The sequence below is a fragment of the Myotis lucifugus genome, unplaced genomic scaffold (assembly GCF_000147115.1).
Source record: "Myotis lucifugus unplaced genomic scaffold, Myoluc2.0 scaffold_177, whole genome shotgun sequence".
Taxonomy (NCBI): Eukaryota; Metazoa; Chordata; class Mammalia; order Chiroptera; family Vespertilionidae; genus Myotis; species Myotis lucifugus.
This window is the reverse complement of record NW_005871225.1, coordinates 160,221-175,898: the sequence shown is the minus strand read 5'-3', so window position 1 is coordinate 175,898 and position 15,678 is coordinate 160,221.

Sequence of the window (15,678 nt, the reverse complement as noted above, 5' to 3'; positions counted from 1 at the left end):
TTCCGGCACACTGGTGCACAAATCCTTGCACTGGGCCTCTAGCACTAAGTATGGTAAGCCAGACAGAGAAAGATAAGTACCATATGGTTTCAATTATATGTGGAATCTAATGAACAAAATAAATTTACAAATAAAATAGAAACAGATCATAGATATTGAGAACAGAATGAAACTGTCAGAGGGGCGGGAGCTGGGGGACTGAGTAAAAAAGGTGAAGAGATCAAGCAAAAAAAGGAAAAAAATAACTTGTAGACACAGACAACAGTATGGAGATTACCAGAGGGAAAGCAGGATGAGGAAAGGTAGAAGAGAGTAAAGGGGGAATAAATAGTGATAGAAAGAGACATGACTTGGGATGGTGAGTACACAATACAATATACAGGTGATATATTATGATTTGTATACCTGAAACCTATATAATTTTATTAACCATTGTCACCTCAATAAATTCAATAAAATAAGTTAAACATGCAAACAACAACAAAAACAAACAAACAAAAAACACTGTACAATGAACTCCACTAAAATGCTCGTGCTAGAGCTGAGTGTCCATCACCATTGCATGAGAAACTATCAATATTTAGGAGCAATTGTAATGTTAAAAAATATACATAAGTAGGTTGTAAAGATTAAGTGGACTACTGGAGCCAGATAAAAAAGTAAATCTTAAACCAGCCCTGTTTTTTACTCCTTAATGTGGTGACTAGTGAGGGTTCTATTAAAATGAGAGACAATTTTTTTACATTAAACAAAAATCTACAATATCAGGAAAAATTTATTTAATATAATAAATATGACTGCAGTATTTTTTCCAACATTTCAAGAAATAGCTATAGAACTTTTGGGCTACTTATCATCAAACTAAAAGTTTGCAAATTATTTACTTAAAATTTAAAACATGATAGTAAAATACTTAATATGCCTAAATTCTGATATTGGCAAAAGTTCTGTGTAGTGACATCTCCAATTTTCTTTCAGGTACCAGTCTCTCATAAAGTTCCACTTCTCATTTGGGTCTTCCTGTGACACCCTCTTCAAAAAATAAAATAAAATAAAAAATAAAAAAAGGAAGGGGGGGCAGAGAGAGAGAGAGAGAGAGAGAGAGAGAGAGAGAGAGAGAAACATCAATGATGAGAGAGAATCCCTGATTGGCTGCCTCCTGCACACCTGCTACTGGGGATTAAGCCAACCTGGGCATGTGCCCTAACCAGTAATTGAGCTGTGACCTCATTGTTTATAGGTTGATGCTCAACTACGGAGTCTTGCTGGCTGGGCAGTGACACCCTCTTCTTAATACCTGGTCTTGAAGCATTTTGTAGTGTACATCTCAATTTTTTCACCAAACTCCAATCAAAATGTATATCTTTATTTCTTTTCTTCATGAGATCAATCTGCCCACTGTCAGATCATATGTTTCAGATAGAACTGACTTTTGCTTTCCCACTAGACAATTGAGGAAATGTACTCTTTTCCTAAAAAAAACACACATTTAATTATGGCCAAAACTCAGATAGGGGATATGGGGTTTGCTTGTCTCAGTTCCATGATGCCTGGAGACTAACCTGGGGTGACCCAAAGAGCTGGTATGAATCAATTGGATATATTAGTCTGGGTTGTCAGGTCTTACCTTTTGTTGTCTCATCTGGAAGATCCAAGAAGACTTTACTGACATGTCTGATATCTCAGTGTTTTCTTTGTAATCTCTGATTCTACGAGGCTAGCTTTGTCTTCTGGAGGTTTGAAGATAGTCCAACATGGTAGCTGTACTTTAAAAGGTAGAAACATGTAGTCCCATTTGTTTATTTTCTCCTTAGTTTCTATTGCCCTTGTTGCTGTATTAGTAAAAATATTGCTACAACATATGTCTGATATTTTGCTGCCTATGGAGTCTTCTAAGATTTTTATGTTTTTTCCATCTTACATTTAAGTCCTTTATCTATTTTGCGTTTATTTTTGTGTATGGTGTGAAATGGTGGTCTAGTTTCAGTTTTTTGCATTTATCTGTCCAATTTTCCCAATGTCATTTATTGAAGAGACTGTCTTGACTCCATTGTATGCTCCTGCCTCCTTTGTCAAATATTAATAGAACATAATGGCTTGGTTCAATTTCTGGGACCTCTGTTCCATTCCATTGGTCTATGTGTCTGTTCTTGTGCCAGTACTAGGCAGTTCTGAGAACAGTGGCTTTGTAATATAGCTTGATATCTGGTATTGTGATACCTCCAAAATTGTTTTTCTTTCTCAATATTGCAGCAGCTAATTGGGGTCTTTTTTTATTCCAGATGAATTTTTGGAGAGTTTGTTTGAGGTCTTGAAAATATTACATTGATATTTTAATGGGGATTTCTTTCAATCTATAGATTGCTTTTGGTAGTATGGACATTTTAACGATGTTGATTCTACCAATCCATGAACACGGTATATCCTTCCATTTGTTTATACATCAATAAAAAGCTTCTGCACAGCAAAAGAAACCATCAACAAAACAACAAGAATGCCCACTGCATGGGAGAACATATTTGCCAATGTTATCTCCGATAAGGGTTTAATCTCCAACATTTACAGGGAACTCATACAATGTAACAAAAGGAAGATAAACAACCTAATCAAAAAATGGGCAAAGGACCTAAATAGACATTTTTCAAAAGAGGACATATAGAAGGCCAAGAGACCTATGAAAACATGCTCAAAGTCACTAATCATCTGAGAGATGTAAATCAAAACAACAATGAGATGCCATCTCACCCCTGTCAGGATGGCTATCATCAACAAATCCACAAATGATAAGTGCTGGAGAGGAGGTGGAGAAAAAGGAACCCTCTTGTACTGCTGGGGGGAATGCAGACTGGTGCAGCCATTGTGGAGAACAGTATGGAGTTTTCTAAAAAAATTAAAAATGAAATTTCCATTTGACCCAGTAATCCCACTTCTAGGAATGTATCCCAAGAAAACAGGAACATCAATCAGAAAGGATATATGCACCCCTATGTTCATGGCGCACAATTTACAATAGCTAAGATTTGGAAACAGCCTAAGTGCCCATCAGCAGACGAGTGGATTAGAAAACTGTGGTACAATGGAATTCTATGCTGCTGTATAAAAGAAGAAATTTTTACCATTTGCAGCAGCATGTATGGAACTGGAGAGCATTATGCTAAGCGAAATAAGCCGGTCAGAGAAAGATAAATATCACATGATCTCATTCATTTGTGGAATGTAATGAACAACATAAACTGATGAACAAAAATAGAACCAGAGACACAGAAGCATCAAACAGACTGTACAACCTTTGAGGGAAGGCGGAGGGAGCGGGGGTAAGAGGTCAACCAAAGGACTTGTATGCATGCATATGAGCAAAACCAAAGGATGCAGACAGTCGGGGGAGTGAAGGTTTGTACTTGGGTGAGAGGTCAATGGGGGAAAAAAGAAGAGTCATGTAATACTTTAAACAATAAAGAATTTAAAAATCCTATATAATAAAAGGCTAATATGCAAATAGACCAAACGGTGGAACAACCGGAACAACCAAACAACCGGTTGCTATAACATGCGCTGACCACCAGGGGGCATGTGTGGAACATGGTGGGCATTGGCAGCAGGCAGCAGAGCATGAAACATGGCAGGCAATGGCCATGGTGGAATGATGGAGCAGGGGGCACCAGACCAAGTGGGGCGCCAGTTGTTGTCATCGGGGCGAGCATCTGGTGGTTACTGAAAATTCTTTGCTCCCGTGCGCTGCAGTCCCACCAGGCACTCGCATCAGCTGCCAGCTCCGACTCCACTTGCACCTGCTGTCAGCTTCTGGCACTGGCCCTGACCGCTTGGCGCCGTCAGTGGGTGCGGGCGGCCACTGCCAGCCCCGAGTGCCCCTCTGGGCTTCTCTACCTCCCCCTGCTCCTCAGGAGCAATCAGGGCCGGCAGCCACCACTTGCACCCATTGCTGGTGCTGGAGCCGCCACTCACACCCACAGCCAGCACCTGAGCCGCCACTCGCACCCAATGCTGGCTCTTGGTGAAGGTCCTGATAGCTTGGTGCCGTCAGCAGGTGCAAGCAGCAGTTGCTGCCCCTGATTGCCCCTGAGGGCTTCTCCACCTCTCCCTATTTCTGAGGGGTAATCAGGGCAGCAGCCGCCACTCACACCCGCTGCTGGTGCTGGCCCCAATTGCTCTGCACCCACAGTGGGTGAGAGTGGGGCTGGTGCAGTCAGTGTGTGGGAACAGCGGCAGCAGAAGCAGGACTGTAGACAGACAGGGGACAGATGTCATGGTGGGAGGGCCGGGGGGGGCATGGAGGATGGGCCAAGACCCGCCGCTGTGCCAACCACAGCCTCGCGTCCAAGGCCCACAGTTCCTTTCAAGGTGCACGAAATCGTGCACTGGGTCCCTAGTAATAAAAGGTAGAAACAAAAGTTGTCAGTTCCCTTACAGATATAAGTCGCTTACACATGCTCCATTGGCTTAAACATAAACAAGACCAGCCCTCACTCTGCATCTGTAAGGGAAGGATAGTAAAAACTTTCAGCTACTCCTGGCCATTATTTATATTCCTCCTACTTTCAAAGAGCAATTGAACCATTCAGACTCTCCCAGGAGATCCTAAATTCTCATCCTAATCTGGCAATTTATGATCTAAGGGGCTCCAAGTGTGGGTTAAACTTTTCTGATGCAGTTTCCCAGACTTGAAAACTGTGAAGTAAAGCTGTCTTCCACACATGACATGCAATTATAAGGTTTGGATAGGAAAACTTCATAGACATTCCCATTGAAAAAGGGGAAGGACAAGGACCACACATCTGTTACTAGTGCATAACATTTAGCAAACCCTGGCTTGTTCACGTCACTGGTTTCTTGATTAAGGCAGAGCCTTGTTCCCTGGAAATATTTTGTTTTGGCAGTTCGGCTTAGCCAGTTTGGGTTGCAATAACAAAGTCCCATAAACTGGGTGATTCATAAACAACAGGACTTTATTTCTCACAGTGATTCATAAACAACAGGACTTTATTTCTCACAGTTCTGGGGATTGGTAGTTTGAGAGTCAGGTGCCAGCATGGTCAGGTTCTGGTTGAGAGCATCTTCCTGGTTGCAGATGGTTGACTTCTTACAGTTTCCTTACAGGCAGGAAAAGAAGAAGGGAGCTCTCTGGCCTCTTCTTTTAAGGGCACTAATCCCACTCATGAGGGCTCTACCCTCATGATCTAATTACATCACAAAAGCCTCATATCCAAATATTACAAACTATAAATTCTATTTAAAGTACTTCTATTATAGACACTATGTATGTGTCACCCCAAAAAAATTCCTCTGCAGAAATCTAATATTACAACCTTGCTAAATTAATTTATTAGTTTTAAACACTGTCTTCTAGATGCATTCATATTTTCATACTGAATATAAGTGATAAGTAGATATTCTTGCATTTATCCCAACTTTATGAGGAAAGTGCACAATATTTTCTTTGAAGTAGTATGTTAGCTATAGGTTTATCACTAAATGCTCTGAATACGAGGGAGAAATTCTCTTTTATACTTGCTGAAAGTTTTATTAAAGTTGGTGCTACACTTTTTCAATTTCTTTTTTGCATCTATAAAAATAAACTTGTGATTTTTTTTTTATTCTGTAAATGTGGTAAATTATGTTATTTGACTTTTGACTTGGACATCAAAGTTGCCTTCCTGGAATAACCCTATTTGGTCATGTTGCATCATTCTTTTTATATATTTATGTATTCAAATTGATAATATTTTCTTCAGGAATTTTATGGCTATGTTCACGTGGGATATTAGTCTATATACATTTATTTTTTTAGAGTTCTTGATTAGCTTTTGTTTTTAGGTTCATGACAGCTTTATATATGGATTTGGGAAGTAGCCTCTTGGTTGTGAAAGAGTTGTAAGATTGATGTTATTTCTTTCTACCATGAATATTTAATAGAATTTAGTTGTAAAGCCATCAAGGTCTAGAGATTATTTGTGTGTGTGTGTGTGTGTGTGTGCATTTGCACATGCATGTGGGTTAATTCAATTCTTCAATAGATGTAGGGAGATTCAGATAGTCTGTTTCATCTTTACCAGTTTTGGCAAATTTTATTTCAAGGATTTTGCACATTTCTTCTAAGCTGTTAAATATGTTGGCATTAATTTATTGTCCTTTTCATTTGTTAATATAGGTAGTAGTAATCCCTCTTTCAATATTAGTATTTCTGGTTATTTTTGTTGGTTATTTTTGTTTTTAGTTGATTATTCTAGTTTAAAATTTATCAATTTAAAAATCTTTTTAAAGATCCAGTTCATAGCATTCTTAAGTTTCTCTATATTATCTCTTATATTTGCTGAATTATGCTTTTACTATTCTAGTTTCATCTACTTACTTTGAATTTAGTTTTTTAGTTTTTTTAAAAAGCTTTTTAAGGTAGTGTTAGATTATTGAGCTCAGCTCCTTTTTTTAATATTGTCATTTCAGGCTATAAATTTCTCTTTGGGCTCTGTTTAGTTGCAGCCCACAAACTTTTATATATATTATATTTACTATAATTTACTTTTTATTTTATATTTTTATTTTGATTTTAAAACGTATGCATTATTTAAATGTGTTGTTAAATTTCTAAAAAATATTTGGAGGGGAAGCTTTTACATATCTTCTTGGTATTGGTTTCTAATTTAGTTCTATTGCAGAGAATATACTCTGTAAAATGCTAATAATTTGACATTTACCACATCTTGTTTTAAGGTTCAGCACAGGGTTTCATTGGTAAATGAACCATGTGCACATATCTACTTGAACATATTTTGTATTTTGTAGTTGATTACCGAGCAGTAGTCCATAAATATTAGTTAGTTCAAGGAGTTAAACAGTATGGTTTAGATAATTTATGTGTTTATTGATTCTTTATTTAGTTGTTCTGTCAATTACTGAGAGAGGGGTGTTGAAATAGCCTGTTATAATTTGGAAACTATCAATTCTATGAGTTTTTGCTTCATTTATTTTCAGGTTCCATTACTAGATACATACATATTTGTGATTATTGGCTAGCCCGTATGAATTGACCTTTTTATTTTTAGAAAATGTTTCTTTTTATCTCTGGAAATAATTCTTATTCTGAAATATATTTTCTGATGGTTGATACAGACACTACAGACTTCCCATATTTTACTGTGATATATATATATATATATATATATATATATATATATATATATATATATATATCTACTTATTTTCAACTATGTATACATGTTTTTTAAATTGATTTCAGAGAGGAAGGAAGAGGGAGCGAGAGATAGAAACATCAATGATGAGAGAGAATCATTGATTAGCTGCCTTCTGCACACCTTCTACTGAGGATTGAGCCTGCAAACCGGGCTTGTGCCCTTGACTGGAATTGAATCCAGGACCCTTCAGTCTGCAGGCTGACACTCTATCCACTGAGCAAAACCAGCTAGGGCTGTATAACTTTTTAATTAAAGTGTCTCTTGCACACAGTATGTAGTTGGATCTTACTTTTTTAAACCTTTCTAGTAATATTTGCTTTTTGATTGGGTGTTTATATGATAACATGAAATGTTGATGGCTGTAGAGTTGGATTTAGACCTATCATTTTATTGACTCCTCTGATTTTTAGTCCTCTGTTTCTTATTTTCTGATTTCAGTTGAATTATTTCTATAGTTTAATAATTCCTTTTTATTTTTTATAACTCTTTATTGTTGAAAATATTACATATGTTCCTTTCTCTCCATTGTCCTCTCCTACCCCTCTCTCCCCAAGCCTTCACCACCCTATTGTCTGTGTCTATGGGTTATAAATATATGCATATATGCATATGAGTTCATTTTTAATTTGTCTATTTACTTCTTTGTCAAACTGTTAGCATAATTCTTCATTTAGAATGCTTAGCATGAGAGCAACTTTAAATGGGTGTTTTAACTTGAGAAAGAAGAGCAGAATTTTGAAGGAGCTTTAGCATGGGGGGGTCAGCTGAAGTTTCACAAGTTTGGGAAATAACTATGTAAAGATCATTTTCAAAAAGGGAGGAATTATTCTTGAGGTTTAGCAGCCATTCATTGTGCTATGTAGGATTATTAAGAGGATAGGAAGAGCAGTTATGAGTACTAAGGCCCTATGTAGGCTAGACTAGACAATCTTCAGTATGTCAGAGTCTCTTACATTACCCTACTTTATCACTTAATCTACTTCACTTTTTTCTTAGTATTTATTTCCACTTTATATACTTTATCAGTTTATTAATTTACTTTGTATTCTTTGCCTCTCCTTTTCAAATGTAATCTTTATAAAAGCAGAGCTGCCATCTCCCTTGTTCTTCTCGGTGTTTCTGGTGTCTACAACATTGCCTGGAACTTAATAGGAATGGCTGAAATATTGTTTGAAAAAAAGTTTTACCTCAAATGGACTTGAGACAAATTAGGCCATTAGAAAATTTTCTTTAAGTGCCTAAACAAAGTTTAAAAAGCAAGTTTATTCATAAAAGAAAATGTTTCTGGTATGAGACCAGCACTACAAAAGAAATCATCTATGATTACCTGGATCAGTGATTGTCAACCTATGTGCCATGACACACTGGTGTGCTGTAAGAGGCTCCCTGGTGGTCCCCAAGAATTTTTAAACATGCAATAGTTTAGAGGCACTATTTAATGAGGGGCACTGACCTCTTTTCCCTTAGATTGTCAAATAAAAAAAAGTTACAGCATCAAACACACTAGCCATTCAGTGTGAATGAATAAAAATTATACCATTTTTTGTCAGATTGGTAAAAAAAAATCTTTTTGTGTGTTGCAAAATTTTAGTAATTAGTTTATATGTGGTATGAGATTTAAAAAAGGTTGAAAATTATTGATCTAGTTAATACATCCATTTTACAATAGTGTAACTTTTCTTAAATTTTTAAATTATTTTTCCATTACTATTTACATTCAGTATTAGTTTGTATTAGTTTCAGATACACAGTACAGTGGTTAGCTTTTAAGCACATAATGTTTACTGCCATAGTCCATGCAGAGTTACAACTCCATGCTTCTACTTCTACAACATTTCAACTCCAAAAGAACACGAATATATATATCCCAGGTGTTCCCTCAATTTGACCCAAGTTTTGATAGGCAGAAGGGCTTAAAAATATCCAGAAGAAGCTCCATGAAACATGTTACTTGATCAGTTTTCTGTCTTTTTTTTTATACTCACCTGAGGATATGTTTATTGATTTTAGAGTGGAAGGGAGAGAAGAAAATTGATTGGTTGCCTCCAGTTTTCTGTACAGGATGATGTTCTAACCAACTGAGCCACCCGGCAGGGGCCTGACCCATTTGCTAAGATAATGTTTTAGGAGAATGACAGTAAGATAAAGGGAGAAAGCATAGAGCAATGAAGTACTAATGATTATACATGCACATAGTATTAGTAACAGTAGGGAGACACCTTTTACAGATAAGTTATAAAGAAAGGGCAAACAAATACTTGTGTAAGAAATTTTACATATTCTGTCCAATGTCTTCATTTTGTTGTCATCACTTGTACAAACTCTTCGTAGTTTACTTTACCATCACCATCAATATCTGCTTCCCTGATCAGAATGAAAGACTGAATAATCTTTTTGTTGTTGTTGTTAATCCTCACCCATTGATATTTTTTTTCATTGATTTTTAGACAATGGAAGGGATGGGGAGAGACAGAGAAAGAGAAACATTGATGTGAGAGAAACACATTGATCAGTTGCCTCCTGCAGGAGCCCTGATAAGGGCCAGGATCAAGTTTGCAACTGAGGCACTTGCCCTTGACAGGAATAAAACCTGGGACCCTTCAGTTTATGGGCCGACATTGCAACCACTGAGCAAAACTGGCTAGGACAAGACTAAGTAATCTTTTACTACCACTCTCATATCTGCCACCATGCATAGTAACTAGAGTTGTAACATCCAGATAGATCCCTTCTCTTACTGCCCTCCAATTCCCTCAGTCACAAGAAGTTATCACTTGAGTCCTAAGTCCAATCATCTTTTTAATAAGAAGACAGTGGTTTATCAAGGAGATAGCAAACAGTGAGGGGAGAGCAATGGCATAACTTTTTGACATATAGTCACCATGTTCCTCATTCAAACACATTTGGTTTATTTCCAAGAAAGCTGGAAATTCATAGAATTAATAACAAATATCATTAGGTTTTAATTTTACCAAAAAATGAAAATATACTAAAACGGAGATATCTAATTCTAAATATGTAACTAGTGTCCTATTTTAGCAATTTTAAGAAGTAAGTATATTGCAAAGCAAATTTACTTAAGTATAATTGTTATTTTTAACATTGATGCTCTAGATAAGAAGTTCTGTAATAAGTTCTAGTTTTAATAAGTTCAATTAATCTAGTTTTATTTGGCAAATGTCTTTAGAGTGTAATATTTTCTAGGTTTGATTAACCACCTCTAAAGATTTTTGAATAATTAAAACCTTTTTCCTAACACATTTTCCTTCAAGAGGTATTTCTATTTGCTTACAGGGCTTGATCTCAGTTTGTGACTCGCCTGCAATGTTTTCCATTACTGTGCACTGCTTGAAAATGCCTTGGTGGTGATAATCATTGGGTTCCTGGGGTATGATCAGTGTGGTGAACATCCCTGACTTGCCTTTTAAATGTTCTTTATTCTCTCACAATTAAACAGATTTTAGTCTTGATTACAATTAGCCTCTCACTTTTAATTTTTTTGTCAACTATGATATTTTTCTAACCCTCAACTGAATTCCGAAACCAGTTAACTTAAAATTTAGGGATAAATTTCAGGAATCTTTCCCATGCAAATCTTTTGTAATAGTAATATCAGTATGTTCTATGTGAAATAACATTTACATTTATTCCTTTTCTTCTGGTCCAATTGTACACTTCTTTTAAACAATACCTTTAAGTTTCTGGGTGAGAAAACTATTAAGTTCTTTCTAAAGCGGGATTGCATATGAAATTCATAAAGCAGATTCAATCATGCTAAAGCCTTCACTACATCCTCTGTAGCATCTTCAAGCTAATCTTTCTTAAATCTTTCACTGATCCAAGATTTCTTCCAAAGCACTGAGATCCTCCTTTATAGGTGACCTCTATCCACAACAAGCTAATAATTGTGCAAATAAAATGATTGGTAAGTATAATTTCAATACTTTCCTGTTTAATGTTGAATTATCTACATACTAAAATATTGCAATTTTATTAGTTAACTGACAGACTAGAAATAACATTCTAAAATTATATTCAAAGTAGCTTTTTCATTAATTAGCCTCATAGTTTATTTGTTTAAAAACTGAAAGAACTTATTAAAGTGTTACTATATCACACATATTAACCTCCTCCTCCCTCCCCCTGCCACCATACACAGTGTAATCCATTACTTGTAATACTAAATAGATCATTGACCCAAATAGTTAGGCTTATTATAATAACCAGATAGCAGATAGATCATTTTATTTTTATTTTAAGTATATTTTTATTAATTTCAGAGAGGAAGGGAGAGAGAGAGATAGAAATATTAATGATGAGAGAGAATCATTGATCAGCTGCCTCCTGCACACCCCCTACTGGGGATTGATTCCCGCAACCCAGGCATGTGCCCCTGTCCAGAATCGAACCTGGGATACTTCAGTCTGCAGGCCAACACTCAAATACATCATTTTAAGTAAAATATAAGTATTTTTATCATTCCATTTTTTCATAGTAAAGGAAACATTCTACCTTTATTATGGTAAAAATCTTATTGGAAGTTATATTGCGTTATTAGGCATATTCTAATGTATTGTGTAAAGTTAAAAGTAGTTTATTGACTATTTAAGATGCCAAAATAGCTCAGTGGGGTGTGATCTTCCTCACATTCTTTCCTACCACCCAATATGGGTCATTTAATTGGCAATTAACCTCTGTATGTATGCACTGCAGCTGTCAACAACTGCTCCAAGGAAACTTATCAGTTTAGAGAATGTATTGTCCTGTTTGTGGACCCCAAAGGCCTCTTTGTCATAAGAATTCTTTTGAGCCATCTGTGCCCAGCCTATCTGTAAGGACCTGGAATTTCATTAGTCAGGTATGCACAAACTGTTAAATTGGCAAGTCAGGCAAAACAAAGAGTTTCCCAGCAGATGTGTATTTTTTAAAAATCTGAGCAATAACAATTGTGTTCCCGATGCACAGTATCTCTGCTTTCCAGCGCCAATAATTTGTACAACTTTAGGTTTGATACACACTTTACAACTACTCTCTTTATATACTACACTCAAATTAAAATATTTGACAACTCCTGGATTTTTTTTTTTTAAGAATGAGGCATAAAACATTGGGTTCAGAGTAGAATGGCTTGCCACAAGAGAAAAATGTTATGGGGTTATTTGGAAACAACAAAAAACTGTACTCATATGCTTTTGACAAAGAAGAGAGAGATTTTAGAGCAGGAACTATGTACTTGCTAGTCACTTTCCACTTGCCCTTTCAATTACTCCTCAGAAAATCTATACGAATTAGGTATTTTTATAGTCCAGATGTGAAATGATTACTCTAGATTAATCAATTAGATCCTGTAGGTTCCGTTACCCACATCCGAGGTTCTTGGGAACTCCCAAGATAGCGATAAAAATGTTCACCATGAAAATAGTGAGAGATTTATAAAAGCTCATACAGGAGGGAGACAACAGCTAAAGGGACAAAGAAGACACTGCTCTCTGAGCAAAGCCTGGGAGGCACGTTTACAGGTTTTTAGGAGGGAACAATGATGTCAGTATGCCATCTAAGCATGTAGAGGTGGAAACTCATTGGCACTTGTGTGATACAACTACATGTTTCTTCATGTGCCCTATGTTAACACAGAAGAAGGTAAATCATCTCTCCTGGCTGCTTCTGGGGGTGGAGTCCTTTTGATAGCCCTAGGAAAGGAATTTTCGGAGGCTCACACGAGAGAATGAGTGATTTTTATTTTTACATATTACCAAATGTTCACACCCTTGCAGTGGCCACACCCACTCTGGCCAATGACCTCTGTGCCCAGGTGTGACTGACGGAAGGCACCTTCGCTATGTCACCTCCAACTTTACTAGGTCTGAGTCTATCTTCCCTCTGTTGGATCCCTCCCCCAGGAACATGCCTATAATGTCTGGCCTGCCCTTTGCTCCTTTTCTATTATTAATAACTAGTTAATTGCGACAGTATCACCATGTCTTATTGGCATGTTCAATCTCCACCCAGGGCTGCCTGTTTTACTGTTATAATAGGGTGAGGTCATGCAGTGGTGATTCTGGGGCTTAATCACGAAAGCATTACCGTGGAGGAAAGTCCTCTGTGGGATAAAGTCACTGATTGGGTGCAGTGTGTGAGGGGAAATGGAAGGAAATTCCAGTCTTATCATCGAGGCTCAGTCTGTCTCAGCTCTAGTGAACTATCCCCATGCCAGCCTGCTGCAGGTTCACCCACTGAGTAACATATCCTGAGGGGGATCTGAGTTTCCAGATGGGCTGTTGGGCAGACACTGTGGAGTGGGAGGAGCCAGAGCCTTCTTATGGCATCAGAATCAGAGCAGGGCTGTCAGACCAGATCTATCTTGCTTCAAAGGCAATCATTTGAACACTAGAGGCCCGGTACACAAAAATTTGTGCACTAGGGGAGAGGGGGAGGGTCCCTCAGCCCAACCTATGCCATCTCGCAGTCTGGGACCCCTCGGGAGATAAAGACCTGCTGGCTTAGGCCTGCTCCCGGGTGGCAGAGGGCACACCCAATCCCTAGGTGCAGCCCCTGGTCGGGCTCAGAGCAGGGCCGATTGGGGAGTTGGGGCGCCACCCCCTGTCATGCACAGAGCAGGGTGGATCTGGAGGTTGCAATGCCACCCTCAGTCACGCTCAGGGTAGGGCCGATCAGGGGGTTGGGGCACTGCCCCCTGTCACTCACAGAACAGGGCCCCTCAGGGGGGTTGGGGCTCTGTACCCTGTCACGCACAGAGCAGGGTCAATCAGGGGGTTGGGGAGCTTCCCCCTGTCACGCACAGAGCAGGGCCGATCAGGGGGTTGAGGAGCTCCCCCCTGTCACTCACAGAGTAGGGCCGATAGGGGAGTTGTGGCACCACCCCCTGTCACACGCAGGGCAGGGCCGATGAGGAGGTTATGGTTCTACCCCGTCACACACAGAGCAGGGCCCGTGGGGGGCGGTTGGGGCGTCGCCCTCTATCACCCACAGAGCAGGGCTGATCAGGGAGTTGGGGCGCCGCCACTGTCACACTCAGGGCAGGGCCGATGGGGAGGTTATGGCTCTACCCTGTCACACACAGAGAAGGGCCTGTGGAGGGGGGACGTTGGGGCGCCGCACCCTGTCACACACAGAGCCGCAGGGCGATCAGAGGGTTGGGGTGCCTTCCCCTGTCATGAACAGAGCAGGGTGGATAGGGAGGTTGTGGCCCCACCCCCTGTCACACACAGAGCTGCAGGGCGATCGGGGGTTTGGGTGCTGCCCCCTCTCATGCTGATTCCGGTGCCGGGAGGCATATTACCCTTTTACTATATAGAATAGAGGCCTGGTGCATGGGTGGGGGCCGGCTGGTTTGCCCTGAACGGTGTCCTGGATCAGGGTGGGGATCTCGCTTGGGTGCCTGGCCAGCCTGGGTGAGGGGCTGATGGCTGTTTGCAGCTGGTCACACCCCCTTCAGGGTGGGGGTCCCCACTGGGGTGCCTGGCCAGTCTGGGTGAGGTGCTGAAGGCTGTTTTCAGGCTGGCAGGTGACTGATGCTCCCAACCGCTCCTTTTTTTCTTTTCTTTTTTAAAAATTCTGGGCCAGCTTTAGCTCTGAGGCTTGGCTCCAGCTCTTAGGCCTCGGCCGCTGAAAGCAGGTATCTGGTTTGTTTGGGTTCTATAATCGAAACACTGTTTCAACTCCAGCTCTGAGATCCCAGCCGGCTGAAAGCAGGTTTCTGGGGTTTTGTTTTGCTTCTATATTTGTAACAATGTTTCAAACTGCAAGCTCAGAGGCCGGCAGCAGCAGGTGGGGAACGTTTGCTTCCTCTGTCACTGTAGCAGGCAAGCCTCATGTTCGCTTTAAGCTTCCTGGCTGCCGGCTGCCATCTTGGCTGGCAGTTAATTTGCATATCACCCTGATTAGCCAATGGGAAGGGTAGCAGAGGTATGGCTAATTACCATGTTTCTCTTTTATTAGATAGGATACTACCTTCTGATCAACTCTAAAAATCAAATTATTAATCAATTTAATGGACTTTTAGACTTTCAACCTATTCTAGAAGTACTTATTGATCACATTTCCTAAGTCAGGACATCTGGTAGATTTTTTACATGTATATGATGTAACTGTTATATATAATATATATGTTATTATTCTCTTCTCAATTTTCAGTAAAGTGTGTTTATATTGAGGGAAATTTTTGAGGTTTTTTTATTTGTTTCTGTGTGTGTGTGTACATACATATGCACAATGAAAAATGTCAGAATGGGGAAATATTTTCTAAACTACATTTCTTCAGTTGAAACTGGAGGCAGGAGTAACAGTGAGCAAGAGATCAGAAAACCCTTTTTTCCCCCATCTCACACCAGCTAAGAATTTAAATGAATATTGGGATGGCTGTGGACTTACCACTAGATTTGGAGTTACTACTTGTTCATTTGTTTACTTTTTGGAGGCCTTGAGGGATAAGGTGTCCAAACTGACATCT